Genomic DNA, 21647 nt, shown 5'->3' on the forward strand with positions numbered 1-21647 from the left:
GTTCTCGTTGTATTTTACAGTTGTTTAATCACTGTTGAACTTTAACTGACTTTTCTGCACCCGGGCCTTAATATTCAAACTGACATCCTCTTGATTTCTTACATGCTCTTGATTTCGAGCAAAATTGATTGAACAGAACGTACCATATTCTTTCATAGAGTTACTCATAATATCCAGTAATTTGGTTTGTCAGTTACCAAGTTTCTGTTGATTTGTTGTTGTTCAACGGCTCCCAAGGCCATATTTGGAGTACTTGGGCGTGTCTAGCTCTCGGCCAATCACAGTGAAGCTCTACTTTCATGGTCAACAGTTAACAGCCAATGGTAGGGCTTCACCCACACTATTTTCTGCTGCTCAGTGTTCGAGCTTTCAGTTTACTGAATATGGATTACTGTGATAAACCTATACTAGGATCCTTAAATTATTTTAATAAGCAATTGGATTTGGGTATTCACACTAAAAATTGTCCTATCGTTATCACCCAATATGAATAGCAACTATCGACTTCTCAATTGGTCTTGAATTTAAAAAAAAAACACTTTTGAAGTGGAAATACACTTACTTTTGTAGTGACGATCGTTTCGACCTTTTGTTGGTCTCATCAGACTGTGACTGTATATCTATCACAACATCACATTCACAACACATAAATAGTGAAATATTTCACACACTTTTTTCCATGTATTTAAACACACATAGCAGCTCGGAATGGATCAAAAAACCATGACCTTTGAAATATTTATTCTCCTAATTCCTTCTTATGACCCTTTCTCTGTTTTCTCTCATCCAATTTTTATACTTTTTTGTTCATTCATTCTCACTAACCTTGAAATGGTGTCTTTTTCTTCTCTTCATTCTCGGTTGATTTCTTGATTTCCATTCACAATATTCATTCTAAAAATATTGATTACAAACAACATCACATGTGGTTTTTGTTCGTTACCTGATTGGAACAAAAAGATATACAAGATAAGCAAATAACAATAGAGCACTACATTAGCGTCTCTATGTAATATTGAAGTTCTGACTTAATGTATAATTTATTTCATTGGCAATTACAGATCATAATTATAATAATTATAATATGATTGGGAGAAGACAACATGCATAGCCCAAAACTGTCTTCTCCCAAATTTTTACAAATAAAAGTTTAAAAAAAGAATAAGGTTAAGATTTCACTTTCACTTCAAAAAGTCCAATTTCCACTTCAAAACTAATGACTAAACTGAAAATTTTGAATGATATTTGAAAACTGATTAAAAACAAAAATATTTCACTCAAATCTCTACAAATTGGAAATTTTTGAGTAATTTTGAAAAATTTTGAGCCAAAAAAGAAACACAACTTCGATTCAATAATGTTCCTTTATGTATTGCATTGGTACCATAAAGCCTAGGTAGGTTAACGTTCAATATGATTTATATAAATCATATATAAACACTCACCAGTCATATGATAGTTGATTTCATTCATCTATTCCCAGTGTATAATTCAATATACTTCAACAGCAAGTTCATAGTTATGTGTATAGTAACTCTACTTATTTACTTATCTTGATTATTTACTCATTACTTATTTACTTTTTGATTATTACTCATCTTGTTCATTATCTTGATTTACCCCTTCTTGATTAAAAAATAATTTCAATGAAGGTTTCATATCTCATCATCCTTCAAAGTCAATAAAATGAAAAATTCAGATCACTCAATGATAGATGATTATTTCTGCACTATAATTGAACTATAGATGATAATTAAGGTGTCATCATTGACAAGTAGCCGTGATGATACATTAGTATCATTGAAATTACTTGGAGTGTGCTGTCTGCGTAACCTCCAATTATATAATCTCACTCCAATTACATTATTTTTTTTAAAAGTTCCCGTTTTAATTGAACTCATGCAGTATCTCTGTGGTGGAACAAAAGTATGCAGCTCTGTACTATAAGTCATCAAATTGAGAGCGAAATGTTGCACCCAGTTACATCAATGCTAAGTGATATGACCTTTCAGTCTGCGATACGAACATTTTTGACATTTTCTCAACATTTCACGACTCAAAAGTGACAAAAACTTTATCACTCCTGATGATTCAAGAGCACTTTCTTTAAATAATTCATAATCCATAGTTTGAAGTGGCTGCAACTTTGTTGAGACACTGTTTGAAGAAGAAGAAGAAGAAGAAGAAGAAGAAGAAGAAGAAGAAGAAGAAGAAGAAGAAGAAGAAGAAGAAGAAGAAGAAGAAGAAGAAGAAGAAGAAGAAGAATAAGAAGAAGAAGAAGAAGAGAAGAAGAAGAAGAAGAAGAAGAAGAAGAGAAGAAGAAGAAGAAGAAGAGAAGAAGAAGAAGAAGAAGAAGAAGAAGAAGAAGAAGAAGAAGAAGAAGAAGAAGAAGAAGAAGAAGAAGAAGAAGAAGAAGAAGAAGAAGAAGAAGAAGAAGAAGAAGAAGAAGAAGAAGAAGAAGAAGAAGAAGAAGAAGAAGAAGAAGAAGAAGAAAATGATGATGATGTAATAACCAACGAGTGAATCATTCTTCTCCTTTCATGCCGAAAAATTATCACTAATTTTCTTAGTGGATGGAGATTATAATCCTATCACAGAATGACAGAAAGTCAAACAACATAAAGAAATGAGAGAAATTATGTGAGAATAAGTGCGATATTATTTCTGAAAGATATCAAGAGTAATTTTAATAGCATCTTGGCAGAGAAAACAATTTCCCTTGGTAGGTACTCCATATTATAAAATTCAATCAACCCATTTCAACAACCTCACAAGGAATATACCTACCTCGCCATTGTCTGTATGGGAAGATGAGACTTCTTGCACCTAGGTGTGACACGGCTTATTAGATACTGTTCCGGGATATTCTTGAATCTTTATTAACTATAATCAACAATTAATAATATACCAGATAAACCAGGATGACTCGAACCACAGCTATCTATACTATAGAAGGCGGTGGAAAAACGAAACTAGACAACTATGTGATCTCATCATTACAACTGACTATATAACGAGATATTGATTCCCCTATCTTAGTATTTCTTTCATAATAATAATATCGAGTGACCTGGCTGGCTCAGGTCTGGTGTCAGAGTTTTCAGGTCGCAACTGATCAATTTCAGGACCTCTGACATGTCCTAAAGACTACTCTCTAAGCAGCCGGGATCGACAACATAACGTTTCCATCCGAAACACGGGATTGTTTTCTTTCATTATTCGACACTATGCAGTTTGATTCACTCAACAAACAACTGATATTGTATGACCTATAATATATCATCAACTCTTCAAAAAAATCTGGTGTGGTACACTCTCACAACTTTCCTTGCTCATATTTGAAACTACGATCAGACTTCTGTATATGTGTATATATAATTGTTTTCAGAGAACTTTTTCTTTGTGTGAATTGTGAAATTCGATGATTTTTTTTAGTCGTCATTTTTTAATGTAAAAACAGCTGTTCTACAGATGAAATATCTCCACTATGTGTTATTTTTATGAACTGCGCTACCTACCTACCTCATGCACGAGAAGGGGGTTACTGAGTCCATTTCTCAAGGATGGGGTGAACCCCCCATTGGTTTCCCAGAAAGGAGACTCATGCCAGTTGATAGAGCTGATGAATAACTATACAGGGTATGTATTTGAAAAAAATCGGTCAAGTTATATTTGAGAAAATTGTGAAAAACATGGTTTTTTGGTAATTATCTGACATTTTTCTCAAGAATATTACGGAGCTCCTGCAATTTTCCCAGAAATGAGACTCATGTCATCTGATAGGACTTATGAATAGCTATCTATGGTAAAAATTTGAAGAAAATCGTTGAAGCCGTTTTCATGAAAACCGTGAAAAACATGGGTTTTTAGTCATTATCCGCCATTTTTCTCAAGAATATTACGGAGCTCCTGGAATTTTCCCAGAAATGAGACTCATGTCAGTTGATAGGGCTCATAAATAGCTATCCATGGTATAAATTTGAAAAAAATCGTTAGAGCCGATTTCGAGAAAAACGTGAAAAACATGGTTATTTAGTAATTATCCGCCATTTTTTCCGCCATCTTGAATTGAATTTGATTGAATTTCTTATTGTCGGATCCTTATGGTATAAGGACCTCAAGTTTAAAATTTCAAGTCAATCGGTTAATTAGGAATGGAGTTATCGTGTTCACAGACATACACACATACACACACACACACACACACACACAGACCAACACCCAAAAATCATGTTTTTGGACTCAGGGGACCTTGAATAGGGGACCTCAGGGGACCTTTTTGGAAAGCAATACTTTCCTTACCTATGGTAATAGGGCAAGAAAAGTAAAAAGACTCAAATTGAGCATAAACTTATTCCCTTTTATGTACCGCCACAAACTAGGCCTGCCCAATTATCTTGTCACCGACTCCAATTATATTATATCAAACTCTGGACCAATCTCCAAAAATTCTTAGCTCGTTTCTTATAAGAGGTGCATGTTGTTACCATACTGGGCAAATTTCACGTGTTACCTATTACACTGTGATGGGTAATAAGATGAAACCATACCGCCTCAAGATAATTATCATAATTGGGTAACTTCTGAGGATAACAAGATATGGTAACTAATTGAATAGTATAATGAGCATGTAGGCCTACTATCACTGTATAGTAATATTACGACAAACAACAACTATAGTAACGTCCATGTTATAATGGCAGTGGAGAAAGATAGAAGAACAGTAATGCCGATTGTCTGCCTTGACACTGCCTTCTATGGAGGATAGCTGCTGATATCATCATACCTAGTTCGTTCTTGTTGGAGATTATCAATAATTATAACTTATTCATACACGAAATATATTTTCAATATAAAGTCCATGTTATAGCGGCAGTGAAGGAAGATAGAAGAACAGTAATGCCGATTTTCTTCCTTGACACTGCCTTCTATGGAGGATAGCTGCTGATATCATCATACCTAGTTCGTTCTTGTTGGAGATTATCAATTATATCTTATTCATACAGGAAATATATTTTCAATGATTTAGTAATGAATTTTCATGATTGATAAAAACCTGGACATACAGTAACTTTTTCTTCCATATGGGCATTTATGAATCTCGAGATTTCTGTTCAAACTACTGTTTGAAAAGCCAATTCTTTTATATATATTTATTATTTATTGAATTACAAGAGTTATAGGGGAAGCTCATACCTAGGCCTATCAAGATTTTTTTTTTTAAGACTGAATACTATTAGAAAACCACGACCTAATTATATCAAATCTCATGCTTTACCGACTGATGCCAAGCAGGAGGCTAATCGTTATTTAAATATAAAGAATAACGTGACATAAAGACATGCCGTACCAACGTGGGACTGATGATGAGAGCCAAGCTCATTGAATAATTATTTGAAATTAAGTCAATAACCATATTGAAAATTATAGATAACTTATACGAGTTGTGAGGAAAACTGGCGAAGAGAAATTTGTATTACTTTTTGGGGAATCAATAGCTTTAAATAAAGAGAAATTATATGTTTTAAAGAAAATTTTATATTATTAGTACTGTAAAAAATTACATGTTTATAGAGAGAGATTATATTTTATAAGCCTAAACTGCTATTACTTTCTAGTCAAAAATATATTATGTGTTTAAGCCGGTTGGAAAATAAGTCTCAGCCTGTAAACTAGCCAAGAATAAATCAACACAAAACATTGGGGGCGCTAGAGCATTATAAAAAACTTAAGTATAAATACCTTGTTGTAAGAGTATCCAAACACTTTACACATCACTGTTTCACTGTAAGTCCCGGTTTGTGTCTCTTTTTTAAGCATTCTCGCTTATCATTCTTATCACTGTTTAATTAGCATTTATCATATTTGACATAATGAATCACACTCCCGCAAACTCTGAAGTTTCATATATGTACGGCGGTTGCACAGATCCCACTTTGTCGACTCCAAGCACATCAAACCCCACCACGGTAGATGCCAATACGCCACGAGAAAGGGAACCAGGAAGCGTCGGGTCGATAGTCTTCGATCCACCAGGTCTGCAACCTCTATCATCCACTCGAATCGACGCCGCTGACACACCATTGAATCAACGGATAGTAGAGATCAACTTTGAAGGGGGCGAGGAGCAGCCTGCAGAACCCGCATCGCCGGAGGCCGAGTCACACCTGAGCAAACAAAGTATATTTTCAATCACAGAGTTAGATCCGCTTCAAAAGGTAATAATGGAACAAACTAGCAGTACTTTCAATATTATGTTACAAAAAACAATGGATAATATGATGCAGGAGATTAAAAAAGAGATTGCTACAGTAAAAGAGGAAAATAAACAAACAGTGGAACAGGGCATGAAAGAGACCGCAGGCGCTATAAAATCAGTAGAACAACGGTTGGATAATATTGAAACTAAAGTAGAGAATCATAGGGAAGAATTAAAAGCAATGATAACCCTACAAAAAGAAAGTCAGGATAAAGTTACGGCAGGATTATCGGAAAGGTTGGATACGGTTACATGTGAACTCAATGAAAGGATAGATAACCTAACCACACAAATCACTACACCCATTCAGGATATAACAAATAACATTAAGGCCGATTGCCACCAAGAAATCCACAAACAAATTACCGTTGCCAATCAAACCTTAACAACTACAGTTGACAAAAATATTAACAGTATTAAAGAAATACAAAACAAACAGATTAATATGTCCACAAAAATGAACCAACTGCAAGGTAGCATCAATCAAAACACTGAAACCTGTAAAGCTTTAAACGGAACTCTACTAATTCAAAAATCCACTCTGACTCAATTAAATCAAGAAATAAACGCAAATAAAATTACACATAATAGTCAATGGCAGATAACACAGGAAAAAATAACAGCATTAGAAAATCATATTCAACAACGACCTCAAGGGATTCAAACAGACAACCTCAACGTACATAGTATATTACAAGGACTGGGAAAATTTGATAATACTGATCGCCATTTGCAACCTCAACCATTCATTGATCAGATAAAATTAGTACAAACTCTTGCACCTACCTCTTGGAATTTTTGGCGTCTCCGTTTGACTAATTTATTGATTGGCGAACCCCTGATGTTCTTTCGGAGTAGAGCCCATGAATTTACATCATTGGATGAGTTTGTAGCTGTCTTCCTGGAACAGTATTGGAGCAGAAGTAAACAGTTGGACGTGCTAGCGGACATTATATCATGCGATTTCAACCCTAACTTAGACGGTGCATGTACCACTTTCGTCACTGCCATACAGTTTAAAAATTCTCAATTGAGCGAGCCCATTAATGAATCGGCATTAGCAAGTATTATTTTAAAGAAGCTACCGTATCAAGTTAGAATGGCACTCGCCACACAACCCATTACTGATTGTAAGCAGCTGATAAATCATTTATATGGCATACAGTCTGCAATGGCAATATCAAACCACCGTTCAGACCAGAGATACGCACCAAATCAACATAACTCAAAATTTAATCAGTATAACAGCCAAAATTATGAACCGGTATCATATGATCGCTACCGATCTGCTCCTCAATTTGAACGCCGCTATGAGCATAGGCAAAATGGTAACTGGAATAATGAAAAATTTCAAAATCGCACAACCAACCACTATGCCCAGCAGAGCAATCGTAAGAATCACTATGATGGCCGTGATCGATTAAACTCACATAATAATCACACACAAAACAATTACAACAGAAATTATAAACCGCCACCTCAACAAGTAAGTACAAATTATACACTAGCACATGCAATAGGATTGAATCAACAAAAAACCCAGAACCCAGCACCCAACGACCCGCCACCAGATATACAGAAAACTACAGCTAATAAACCAGGACTATATGATACCCCCGATATAACAAGCACAAGCTCAAATGAAACAAACCAAGAAAAGCAGGATATTTCAACGTCATACACCACATTCAGAAATGATTTACCGAAAATATTATTAGAAGAACAAAAGCCAATTCCAGATAAACCACCACCAAAACCCAGCCGCAAACATCAACCCATATTAAATATCCTGTTCCCCAACGAAGAGCAACCCGCCACCGAAGAGTCACTGCTAAATATAAACAGCCACCAGGATCATGCTATAATTAAGGAGTTGATGAATATAGAACAAACTGAAAATGTAACAGATCCGCGCACCGAACCTACAACCGCTTATCAAGGGACACCACCGAAGCAAACCAAGGACCCCATGGAAGAACGAGAGGATGGCATCCAGGACAAGAGGAGCGACCACCGTAAGGCCCGGAGAAGGAAGCGCCCGAGGACACCCGACCGGCATCAGGACGAGGAGAACGGACTACATGACCGAAGGAGCATGCATCGCAAGGCCCGGAGGCGGAAGAAACGGAGGAACCGCGCGCGCCGATGGAGGCCGCATGCACGATTTAAACGCCCGAGGAGGATACCGGACCGACACCGAGGAGGACAGGAAGGGACCAACGTCATGCATCCGCGGCACATTCGTTTTAAGGAAGATGATCAACGATGTGACCGGAATAATAGGCCAAACAAATATAACAAAAATGGAGCTACAAGAACAAATATCGATTCATGCGCGGACAATAAATTGGATTATTTGTGGGAACTAATTAAGAATGGAAAGTGTCTAAGAAGAGTGATGGAAACAAGGAATTATATTAATAAAATGGAAGTACCTGACTATTATATGATAAGAGGTTATACTATTGAAGAGAAAATAAATGTTTTGTTATGGTGTTTAATGTTGGTAATGGCTGTGATATTAATAAAAGACTGTGTTGTAGATATGAGGGAAAATATTGTATTGTTGGTATTGAAAGAATCTAGTATTGATAATTGGAAATTTAATATTATAAAAATGTTTATTGTCTTGAGCCTACTAATTTATAATGAACCGAAATCAAGAGTATTAAATGAAAATGACAGGAATGATGAGTTAAGAGTGCAGGATGAATCGGAAAAGAACAGATTAAAAGAAATTATTATTAAAGGAACAAGGAGTTATTTGAAAGAATACACGAGATACAAGGGCTTTAAATTTATGATGAAAAAATTATCAATAGGACAGCCTCACAAATCAACAGCAGATAACCTAGCCAGCCTACAACAGCTACAAGCAGAAAACCAAAAGATACGGGAAAGCCACGAAATTTCTACAAACCATATCACAGAATTTGAAATAAATATGATAAGAAATCAAGGAAAACATTATTATCAAACCGATTACTAACCTTCCTTAATAAATTTAATCTTGGCATAGGACCGCATGGCAACAATCCAATGTTTTAATTCCTTCCAACCGTTAGAAGCCTGCAATAAGAAAAAGAATAAATTTTAAATGTGTAATTAAATTATATACATCAGATAAAAAAGGACACAAGCGGGGATAATATATTTAAAATTTGTAAATTACCTTTAAAGAGAAAAAAATGCAGCAGTTAGGTTAATAATTATGAAATTCGACAGCAAATTATGTAGAACCAGTGACCAGCTGGGCAAGGCCACCTGAATCAAATACGTAATGCCTGCAAACATATGATTATGAAAAAGTATGGTAACCCAAATTGTTATTTATTATTGTTATTTATTATATTTATTAATGTCGGTATATTTATTTATATGTTTTATATTTATTACTTTTAATTATGCCACGTTTGTTACCTGAAAAGACTTAAAGTGAATACAAGCTACCAAAAAACCAAAGAGCCATTAGCAAAAGAAAAGTATTGTACCTGATGTATAGAAAATTATTTATATTAGGACCTAAGGAATACTATAAGATATAAGCCCAGAAGTTTTGTGAATCGAAATTATTGTCTAAAAGGAATCATTATGAGAATTATGAAATGTGTGTAGTTAGGTTGGCGGCCCTGCAAGCGGCGAATTTAAAAATTACTATGTTTTAAGTGTTGTCAGGAGGAGTGCGTTTAGAAGTTTATATTTATGATATTTTATGTGTGTTGAGGAGGAGAATTTGTTATTGTATTTGATAAAGGTATAAAGGAGATGCAGCAAATATGTCTGCGAACTGTGATAGAAGTATGAGAGTATAATTTATAAATAAAGTATAGTGTATATCGATGTATTGAAGGGTGGGTTTTCATTAAAAACATTGTGATTCTCAAATATTTTGAATTCAAACCCAGGGGCGCGTGTAACATATTAAATCTGGGCAGATAAAAAGCCCTAACAGAAACAGTAATAGGTCTGAAAATAAAGTAACTGGCTAATATCGCCAAATAGATAATAACTAAGATTAGATAGCATCAGCTTGTTCTGGCTAAATGGTACAAGAACCTAAAAAGGATTTGAAGGAAGTTTATTGCTCATAAATAGATTATTATATAAAATATTTGAAGATTGAGGTTATGTACATGTATTCACGGATCGGTGACCTAGAGATCGATCAAACCGAAGAACGTAGAATCTGACCAAAACCCCTTGGCAGAGCTTTATTGCAATCAGATGGTGTGCAATTTATTTTTTATTCCTCAACACTATAGTATAAGTATCATTTTTATATATATATTTATTATTTATTGAATTACAAGAGTTATAGGGGAAGCTCATACCTAGGCCTATCAAGATTTTTTTTTTTAAGACTGAATACTATTAGAAAACCACGACCTAATTATATCAAATCTCATGCTTTACCGACTGATGCCAAGCAGGAGGCTAATCGTTATTTAAATATAAAGAATAACGTGACAATTGGAAATTCATTTTTGATTGTGATTTTTTTATGTTTTGATTTCTTTTATGTATATTGTATTGTGTTGATTGGAATAAAAATTGTTTGATTGATTGAGATTGAATATTTTGTCAATCATTTTATAATTCTTTATTGCTCAAAATCGATCTGGCAATATTGCAGAGATGGAAAATAGTGCTATCTGCTTTGTCAAATGATAGACAAGGATAGCAACATATGTTAATCGAATACTGCCATTATAACGTGGACCTCACTATAGGACGATGATATGAATATGATGCAAGGATGATAGACAAGGATAGCAACACCAATGTAAATCAAATACTGTCATTATAACGTGGACCTCACTATTTATTTATTCATCATTTACAATCAATTTATGGACAAAGAAACAGACTACAGTCCAAAACTTCTTTTCATCCCAATTTCATGAAAAAGGTCCAAATAAAGGTTATGTGCGACTCTCCAATTCTTCACTAATTTCTCTTGGAAGATGATACGATGTACGAGGATGATACAAAGATGATATGAAGATGATACAAGGATGATTGATACATTTTTATGATTAAGATTCAATATTTTGTCAATCATTTTATAATTCTTCATTGCTCAAAATCGATCTGGCAACGTTGTGGAGGTGGAAAATAGTGCTATCTGCTTTACCAAATGATAGACAAGGATAGCAACAACAATGTTAATCAAATACTGCCATTATAACGTGGACCTCACTATATAACAGACTAGCTCTACGACAACGGTATATACATACACACACACCAAAGATCAAGTACACACTATGATGAATTTTTATTACAAATCATCTCCTTATTAACATATGCGTCTACACGCACAAAATATGAACCAATGGTTGTAGGATAAACATATTCACGCACGCGTTTTTGCACTCACGCATTGCGTAATATTTTTACCACAGACACTGTGTGAGAGTTTGTAGTACATGATAGTTATATATCTATATTATGTTAGTCCTAAAGTGATTTGTTATCACTAGATGTATAACTATATTGTAGCTAGTCTACACGATAGGAAAATTATATCCATATGTTGATACTACTATGGTTGTATGTATGGACTATATATTGTGGTTAACTTTCACGATGGGAATATATCTCTATGTTGTGCCTATATAGTGTGAGATGTTATCACTAGTTGTATAACTATATTGTAGCTAGTCTACACGATGGGAAAATTATATCCATATGTTGATACTACTGTGGTTGTATGTATGGACTATATATTGTGGTTAACTTTCACGATGGGAATATATCTCTATGTTGTTCCTATATAGTGTGAGATGTTATAACTAGTTGTATGACTGTATCGCTGTAACCTTCACAATTTCCCATCGTAAAACGCGGTCATCTGAGGAAGTTTTCTGACAAGTTACATCTTTGTTTAATCTGCAATTGCGACACCGTTTCATTTCCCGGACGACAAAGCTGTAGAGGATCCCAGAACGATGCGAAACTTTCAAGAATATCCCAGAACGATGCCAACGATTCCAGAGTATCCCAGAACGGTATCTAATAAGCCGTGTCACATCTAGGTGGAAGAAGTCCTACCTTCCCATGGAGACAATGGCGAGGACAGTACACCGTTGTAAAAATGGGTTGATTGAGTTTTATAATCGAGGTAGCATTGGTGTCTACCTACCAAGGGAAATTGTGTTTTCAGCCAGGATGCTATTAAAATGAGCCTTGATGTGTTTCAGAAATGTTATCACACTCAAATTACATTATATTTTATCATATACTAGCCGTCAGGCTCGCTTCGCTCGCCATATCCGTCCAACCAGGGGGCTCCGCCCCCTGGACCCCCGACTGGATCGTCCAGAAATGAGATCAGCGGGCTCGCATCACTTGCCTGCATTTTTCATTTGCTTCATTTCATCAGAAAGTCAAAGTACTGAGAAAACGCAGAAAAGCTGAGAAAAACGCTGATTTTGGGCGTATCTTTGATGAAATATTAGAGTTACCTCATCACAACATTAGGGTCTAAACTACCTAAACCTCTGTCTAAAATTTGGATATCATCTGTCTATTACTTGATGAAATAACTGAGAGAACGCAAAAACACGCTAATTTTGGGCGTATCTTTAGCGTTATTTTAGATTCCTTCTAACACAACATTATTACACCCTAGCTTAGCTTCTGTACTAAATTTGAACATTTTCTGTTCATTTGTTCTCGATAAAGCTGAGAAAACGCTAAAAAAACGCTGGAAAAATGCAGATTTTGGGCGTATCTTTGGAAATTTTTCCAAATCCGTTCTTAGTATACCTCTCTTGGCCAACTGAATATACCTACCAAATTTGAACGTTTTTGGTCCGGTAGATTTTTAGTTATGCGAGTGAGTGAGTGAGTGAGTGAGTCAGTCAGTCAGTGAGTGAGTGCCATTTCGCTTTTATAGATTATTTCATTCGTTAAGACAAACAACTTCTTCTTGATTGGACAATAAATTCTCGTAATTGATATGAAATATTCGAGTAGTCAATCATAATATATCATAGAAAACAATGCGATTACAGAGTGATAATGCCTTGAATTTCGTTCTTTTTTTCATATTCTTTTGGGAATAATATTGAGTATGGGATATTAATTGCTGATGTGACATTTATGCTCCTCGCATTATGTTTCATAACAGTAGTATAGTTGTATCATAGAAAAAAGATAGCATAACAAGATATCCTATGGTGTAGGGCGTTTATATTCCAAATTTCACTTTTAACTCAAGCCAATACTCAAGCCATTTATTTCTATTCCTGAAACTATGTGACCCTGGTAGTCTCTCATACTGTGCCGTTCTTACACTCTCACCAGAGAAAACTACTATAATAATAATGCTGCATTCTGTGCTCTCACCAGGAAAAAAACACTATTAATCTATTGACAGAAGTTGACAGTAATCGGCTTGAGTTATCAAAAAACTCTGCTCAAAATTTGCAACATAAACGACCTATATAATGTGATATCTTCTAATGCTATGTTCTTTCTATATTTTTCTACTATGTTCTAAAGTTTCATAGTTCATATGATCTATATTCATATTCATCTAGTTGTGTATTCTGCATATCAGATAAATAAATGAGATTTTTGTGGAAATGAAAAGGACTAAAAATTTTGTGAAGTGAACAACTACAAGACTTGACCTATTTGGGACTATGTGTAATCTTATCTAAATTTGGGAGAGGAATAGCGCCATGATACCTTTTTTTCTCTCCCTATCATTTTGATGATGTACTTGTTGTATCAATCAGGAATAAAAGAATGAAGAGTCATATGACAGCCCAAAACTATTTAATTCATGAGAATGTAAAAAGAAAGTTCCCATTTTTCAGATGAGGGAAGAGCAAGTCATCTTGAGCCCACCTAACTACACAATATTGAAACCAGAGAGTTGATATTTCACTTAAACCAAATACTATTAAAGCCAAATAAATTATTTAATAATATTCAAATTAATAAATGAAAACCATATTAAATGATATTAAACCAAATAAAAATCCATTGATATTAGTTGATATTTTATTTCGAACCAGAGAGTTGATAGTGTATTTTTCATTTGAGAACGGGAAGAGGAAAGAACCGGATAAACGAAAACTCAGGAAGCGACAAACAAACAATAATATTTTCCGCAATTTTCCGGCTATGAACATCGCCAGTTATCAGCCTATTACTATCATAAACAAGCGAAACAAATCATGGACTGCCGTTACGCATCCTCAAATTAGACAAATATGGATTGACATCCAGTTGTTGCACAATATCGCGGTAATCAGTTACATGAGCGAGCCTGTGGAAAAACAATCACCAGTTCGGTCTTAGGTCAAGACAAGCGTTGTAATTTTAATTTAGAAACGGACCAGATGACATAGCCACTGGGAGATTTGTTAACTGAGGTTTTGTTAACTTAAGTCTTGTTAACTGAGGATTCGTTGACTGAGGTTTGTTGGAAAAACAATGATCAGTTCGGTCTTAGGTCAAGACAAGCGTTGTAGTTTCAATAAGTGAATATTCCCTATTTTAGTGATAATGTGAAATATTTCTTCAGTTTGATTTTAGGTTGAGACAAGCGTTGTAATTTTAATTTAGAATCGGGCCAGATGAGGTATCCACGAGGAGACTTGTTAACTGGGGTTTCGTTAACTGGTAATTTGTTTACTGAGGATCTGTTGGGAAAACAATCACCAGTTCGGTCTTAGGTCAAAACAAATGTTGTAATTTTAATTTAGAATCAGACCAGATGACGTGTCCACAAGGACACTTGTTAACTGAGGATTCGTTGACTGAGGTTTGTTGGGAAAAAAATGATCAGTTTGGTCTTAGGTCAAGACAAGCGTTGTAGTTTCAATAAGTGAATATTCCCTATTTTAGTGATAATGTGAAATATTTCTTCTATTTTTGCTATTGAAGCATCTAAATTCAAAAATCTACTTAGTGAAAATAATTAAGGACTGAAAATTTTGTGAAGTGAACAACTACAAGACCCTTTTTCGGACTATGTGTAACCTTATCGAAATTTGGTAGAGGAATAGCACAAGGTTACCTTATTTTTTCTCTCCATATCATTTTGATGATGTACTTATTGTATGAATCAATAAAGAATGATATAATTTAGAATTGGACCAGATGATGTGTTCACGTACCCACGAGAAGACTATTCTGTGGCTTTGTTAACCGAGGTTTTGTTAACTGTGGTCTTGTTAATTGTGGCTCTGAGGATTTGTTAACGGAGGTTTTGTTAACGGAGGTTTTGTTAACGGAGGTTTTGTTAACTGAGGTTTTGTTAACTGAGGTTTTGTAACTGAGGTTTTGTTAACGGAGGTTTTGTTAACAGAGGATTTGTTAATGGAGGTTTTGTTAACGGAGGTTTTGGTAATGGAGGTTTTGTTAACCGAGGTTTTGTTGACGGAGGTTTTATTAACGGAGGTTTTGTTAACGGAGGTTTTGTAAACGGGTGTTTTGTTAACGGAGGTTTTGTTAACTGAGGATTTATTAATGGTGTTTTTGTTAACGGAGGTTTTATTAACGGAGGTTTTGTTAACTGAGGATTTATTAATGGAGGTTTTGTTAACAGAGGTTTTATTAACGGATGTTTTGTTAACTGAGGATTTATTAATGGAGGTTTTGTTAACGGAGGTTTTATTAACGGAGGTTTTGTTACCGGAGGTTTTATTAACTGAGGTTTTGTTAACGGAGGTTTTGTTAACGGAGGTTTTGTTAACTGAGGTTTTGTTAATCGGGGATTGGTTAACGGTGGTTTCGGTTAGTTTTGTGCGGTTTTGCGACCACTCCGTCACCCAGATACCCAGAGAAAACCGTTGATAATCTTCTCTATGCTGATACCAGAGGAAACACGCTTAAACCGGGATGTTACCTAAAACTTTCCGAGGACCCATTGGTCATTCTCCCATCCTCCTGCGGTTTCCACTCATACAATTATCGCATTTCTGTCTCCTTTTTTGTCGTTTCCTCGTCTTTCACACAGCTAATTGACTCTGTCCTCGACTTTCTTTTCTTTTTATTCTTTTCTGCGTCCAGGAGACGTTTATGTTGGTAGCGTGAAGCGTGGAGCGTGGTTTATTTTGTCTCGCTAGAAGACAATCCGGCCAAATTACGCCAATTATTCTTGCAAGTCTTGAACGGGCTTGGTTGGAGTCGCGATATACCAACAGTAGAAACATGAAACTCTGCAGCTTTAGATGTTTATAAACGCAAAAAAAAACTATATAAAATTGAGAAAAAGTAATTTTCCATTAGAAATGGAGACGCTACATTCATAATTTTCGCAAATGATCATATGCTCACAAGAGCCTAATCTTTGGATTCACATTATGATTCACAGTTTTAATAATAATTGAATAATTTAGGTTGAATCAGCTGTGCTAATAGTGAAGTGTTGTGTTTCTTTTCTGGCTCAAAATTTTGCAAAATAGTCTTATCTCACAGGTCACATAGGTGATAAAATAGATGATTGAATATTATACTCTTATTCATCTATTCATTCGTTAATATGCAAATACAATTCAGGTAAAAACAACAGGCATTTGCCCGTTATTATAGATTATTTTGAATACAATATATTTGAAAATTAGTATGAAAACGTATCCCCTCGTATTTCGAAATAATCTACAAACTCACCGTGTGCATATGCAACTCTGCATAGTATTGTAGTTGCAACAATCAGTTATTGATAAAGCTAGCAGGCTATTTAGTTGTTGTGATTTATTCAACATGAATAACCATTGACCATCCAATCGCATCCAAGCATCTCGAGACTGGACAAAGGAAGAAGCCACGCCTTCTGAGCCTAAATATTCTTGCCGCCGTCCAGTCAAGCGAGAGAAAGAAGCTCTTGGGTAATAGTCCGAAAATTAATTGTTAACGAACGCACCTGTTCTTTCGTAATCTCTCAAGTTTCTCAGAAACATCTCGCGTCGTTTGGGTCTTGGACAATGACCTGAATAGCTATGAAGAGACAAGATCTGATGATAATTCATAGATTTTTCATGATTTATGTTAGTAGTTATTCGATTCGACTTTGTTATTCTAAAGGTGCGTACAGATTTACGCGCCGCGAACATGAGCAATTCACTCTTGATAAGCTGATGCCAAGCTTATTATATACTAGCCGTCAGGCTCGCTTCGCTCGCCATATCCGTCTAGCCAGGGGCTCCGCCCCTGGACCCCCGGCTGGATCGTCCAAGAATGAGATCAGCAGGCTCGCTTCGCTCGCCTGCATTTTTATCATATGTTAGGACAATCCAGTCGGGAGTCCACACTAAACGGATATGGCGAGCGAAGCGAGCCTGACTGCTAGTAATATAATATTCCCAGGATTGAAGTAGCAGTGCCCAATCAATATATTTCCGCGATAAATGCATTAAATAAATCTTCAACTTGGTGCCAACCTAACAAAGACAACTCAACTTAATGCCAACCTGACAAAATTATTAATTTAGTTGCCAGTTAACAACTGTTTCAAAGAGGTACTCTATCTAGATTATAGTTCTATAGTAACATATGATATGGAAATTTCAATTATAATTGAGAGATTGATTGATTGATTGATTGATTGAGTACTTTATTTATGTAGATTACAATACATACTGTCTTATACACTTATATACAATAGCTTACAATACAGCAAAGTTATAGATGAATTTACATTATATAGACTAAAAAAATAATTGTTGAACTGTATATGATATGAGAAAGCAATTTGTAATATAATAACTATAGATAATAATTATATTGTTATGCATCTACATAAATTGGCGGAGGTTGGACATATCAATGTCCATTCTTTGGAAAGAATATTAAAATATCCTCCCCACTAACTCTCTACCAAAACGTTAATTTCATTATTTAAACTAAGGATTTATTTATTAATGGAAATATTGTGAAAGTTTTAATCAATATGAATATTTAAGAGAAAAAAAAAAAACAGAAAATTTATAAAGTAAAAATAATTATATAGGTAGATAAGATCGAATAATTAATAATGATTAATAAAATGAAGTATGCTGAAAGTAGATCAGGGTAATCAACTTTCAGTAATATACAGCAGTATGCAGTGAATAATTGAAATAATTACAGTTCAAGAGATTGGGAGAAGAAGAATATACATGCTAAAAGACGAACTTTAAAACCTTAAAAACAACCTTAGAGTTAAAATATTGCCAAAAGATTCTTAGTGCGCCTCTAAAGGGCCAACTGAACACCTACCAAATTTGAACGTTTTTGGTCCGGTAGATTTTTAGTTATGCGAGTGAGTGAGTAAGTCAGTCAGTCAGTCAGTGAATGCCATTTCGCTTTTATATAGATGTATCTTACCGTTTCTGTAAAAATACAGATATAGTCAGCTGATTAAAAGTGAATTGCTCATGTTCGCGGCGCGTATATCTGTACGCACCTCAAGATAGAAGCTGGGGATTCTTAGGGGAGCTACAATATTGTCACTTGAGCTACTGTCTATAGTGAGGTTCTTCCAGCTTCTCCAAAAATTCCCAGCTTCCTAGATGTATATAGATTTCCAGCTTCTCTCTTGTAGCCTAATAACAAAACAGAATCCAATAACTGAAGTGAGGTCCACGTTTTAATGGCATTATTTGATTGGCATTGGTGTTGCTATCCTTATCTATAATTCGACAAAGCAGATAGCTCCATCATTTTCTAGCTCCACAACGTTGCCAGATCGTTTTTTAACAATGTAGAAGAATAATTAATTAACAAAATATCGATCATGAAACTTCATTACTTGATAATTGAAAAATATATCAGTTTGATGATAGAAATATCATTCATTATTCAAACAGGAATAAACAGTTAATATTACATCAGTATAATGGTATCAGCAACTATCCTCTATAGAAGGCAGTGACAAAGCAGAGAATCGACAAGGCTTTTCTCCTATCTTTCTCCACTGCCATTATAACGTGGACCTCACTATAGTCACTATAGTCCACGTTATAATGACAGTATTTGATCAACTTTGGTTTCGCTATCCTTGTCTATCATTTGGCAAAGCCGGTGGTACTATCCTATTCCAGGTCCACAACTATGCCAATTATGTTTTTGACAGTGTAAAAATATAATAAATTAATGCAGAGAATTGGCATTGCTATTCTTCTATCTTTATCCACTGCCATTATAACGTGGACCTCACTCCGTAAACAAAGCCGTAGTGCATTCGTGTGACGTCAGCACAGGTAGGGCTTCTACACCAATAAAAGCACTAGCTGACATAGATCAGCTGAAATCAACGATCAGATTGGTGTAGGAACCCTACCTGTGCTGACGTCACACGAATGCACTATGGCTTTGTTTACGGGGGTAGTGCTATAGTCTGTATACAGACTATATCATACAGACTATCTATATATATAAAAGCGAAATGGCACTCGCTCACTGACTGACTGATGACTCACTCACTCACTCACTCACTCACTCACTCACTCACTCACTCGCATAACTAAAAATCTACCGAACCAAAAACGTTCAAATTTGATAGGTATGTTCAGTTGGCCTTTTAGAGGCGCACTAAGAAATCTTTTGGCAATATTTAAACTCTAAGGGTTGTTTTTAAGGGTTTAAAGTTCGTCTTTTAGCATGTATATTTTCTTCTCCCAATCTCTTAATTATAATTGAAATTTCCATATCATATGTTACTATAGAACTATAATCTAGATAGAGTACCTCTTCGAAACAGTTGTTAACTGGCAACTAAATTAATAATTTTGTCAGGTTGGCATTAAGTTTAGTTAAGTTGACTTTGTTAGGTTGGCACCAAGTTGAAGATTTAAATGCATTTATCGCGGAAAAATTTATTGGGCACTGCTATTTCAATCCTGGGAATATTTATTACTAGCAGCCAGGCTCGCTTCGCTCGCCATATCCGTTTAGCCAGCCGTTTAGTCTGGACCCCCGACTGGATTGTCCTAACATATGATAAAAATGCCCAAATGAAAAATGCAGGCGAGCGAAGCGAGCCCGCTGATCTCATTCTTGGACGATCCAGTCGGGGGTCCAGGGGGCGGAGCCCCCTGGCTAGACGTTAATGGCGAGCGAAGCGAGCCTGACGGCTAGTAATCATATAAGATTGAAAGATTTGTGAATTATAATATGTGTAAGGAGGGAACTACTACAGTCAAGTCGGAAAAACTATTGAGTCTCAGTACAAGAAATCACTAAATCCGGACATAGATGTGAAACGGTTAATTCTGCATTACTTCCTTCAAATAACTGATAGCTAGAGGGATTGGAAATAAATATATGTATACTGCTTTCATTGGAATTGTATTTTGGAATAAATAAATGTAATAAATTGAAATTGAAACAAAATTGAATGATTCTTTAGGTCATCTCGAGCTCTTGAGCTTACTTCTAATGATCTATATTAATTTTACAGTGTATCCAGATACAATATCTTTATACTCATGTATATTCTATAAATACAGTATATTCTATACTCACTGAATTTATTCAAACTCCAAGGTGCAAGCTATCATGACTAAGCACATCTCAACCCCCAGTAGGCTAGTGTGGATAGAAGTGAGGCCCAACTCACCATTGATTGAAAATGACATCAGCAATCTGAAATCACGTAGCCTGCTATCCTAGACGTACGTGAGTTCCTCTTTTAATGCGTTGACCACTCGTGAAGTGGGTCACGAGGTTAGCAGAGTCACGTACAAAAATCCTTCAGTAATTCGAGAGGATGATTGGCTTCCTATAGCGATCTGGACCGCAGCGAAAATATTTTTCTTCTTCCGTTACTACTGGCATTCTAACTTCTCATGAGTCACTCTCTGCATGGCGTTCTCTCTTTATTTCTCGCTCTCTCTTCTCACTAATTGACTCACTCACCCCTTCTCTCTCTCACTCTTTTTCTCTCTCTTTTAGAGAGTTACTGGGAAGGATATTTTAAATATTCTTTCCAAAGAATGGATATTGATATGTCCAAAGCTCCGCCAATTTATGTGGATGCATTACAATATTACCTAGTATAGTTATTCCAAATTGATTTTTTATATCATTGTACAGTTCATAATTAATTATTAGTTATGCTATGTAAATTCATCTAAAACTTTGCTGTATTGTAAGCTATTGTGAGTGTAAAAGCCATTATATATTGTAATCTACATAAATAAAGTACTCAATCAATCAATCTCTCTCTCTTATATAAAATAATCTCTCTCTCAACATAATTTTTTCTTAATACCATTATTCTCATTAATTAGTTACAATATGTTCTTCCTTCTTCATCATATCGTAATATTTTTCAATTGTAATGAGGTATACTTTTTTGTCTTAGTTTTACATTTTTCAATTACCTTCAACTGAGTTTACTTATTATTTTTCTTCTTTTGTATATAATAATAATAATAATAATATA

General features: G+C 35.1%; 1 protein-coding gene across 1 annotated transcript in view; it reads right to left on the minus strand.

The window, feature by feature from the left end:
• Positions 1-21647, minus strand: part of LOC111061963 — a 157621-nt gene that overhangs the window by 115485 nt on the left and 20489 nt on the right. The window lies entirely within an intron of this gene.

The sequence above is a fragment of the Nilaparvata lugens genome, chromosome 10, assembly GCF_014356525.2.
Source record: "Nilaparvata lugens isolate BPH chromosome 10, ASM1435652v1, whole genome shotgun sequence".
In the NCBI taxonomy this organism is placed as follows: Eukaryota; Metazoa; Arthropoda; class Insecta; order Hemiptera; family Delphacidae; genus Nilaparvata; species Nilaparvata lugens.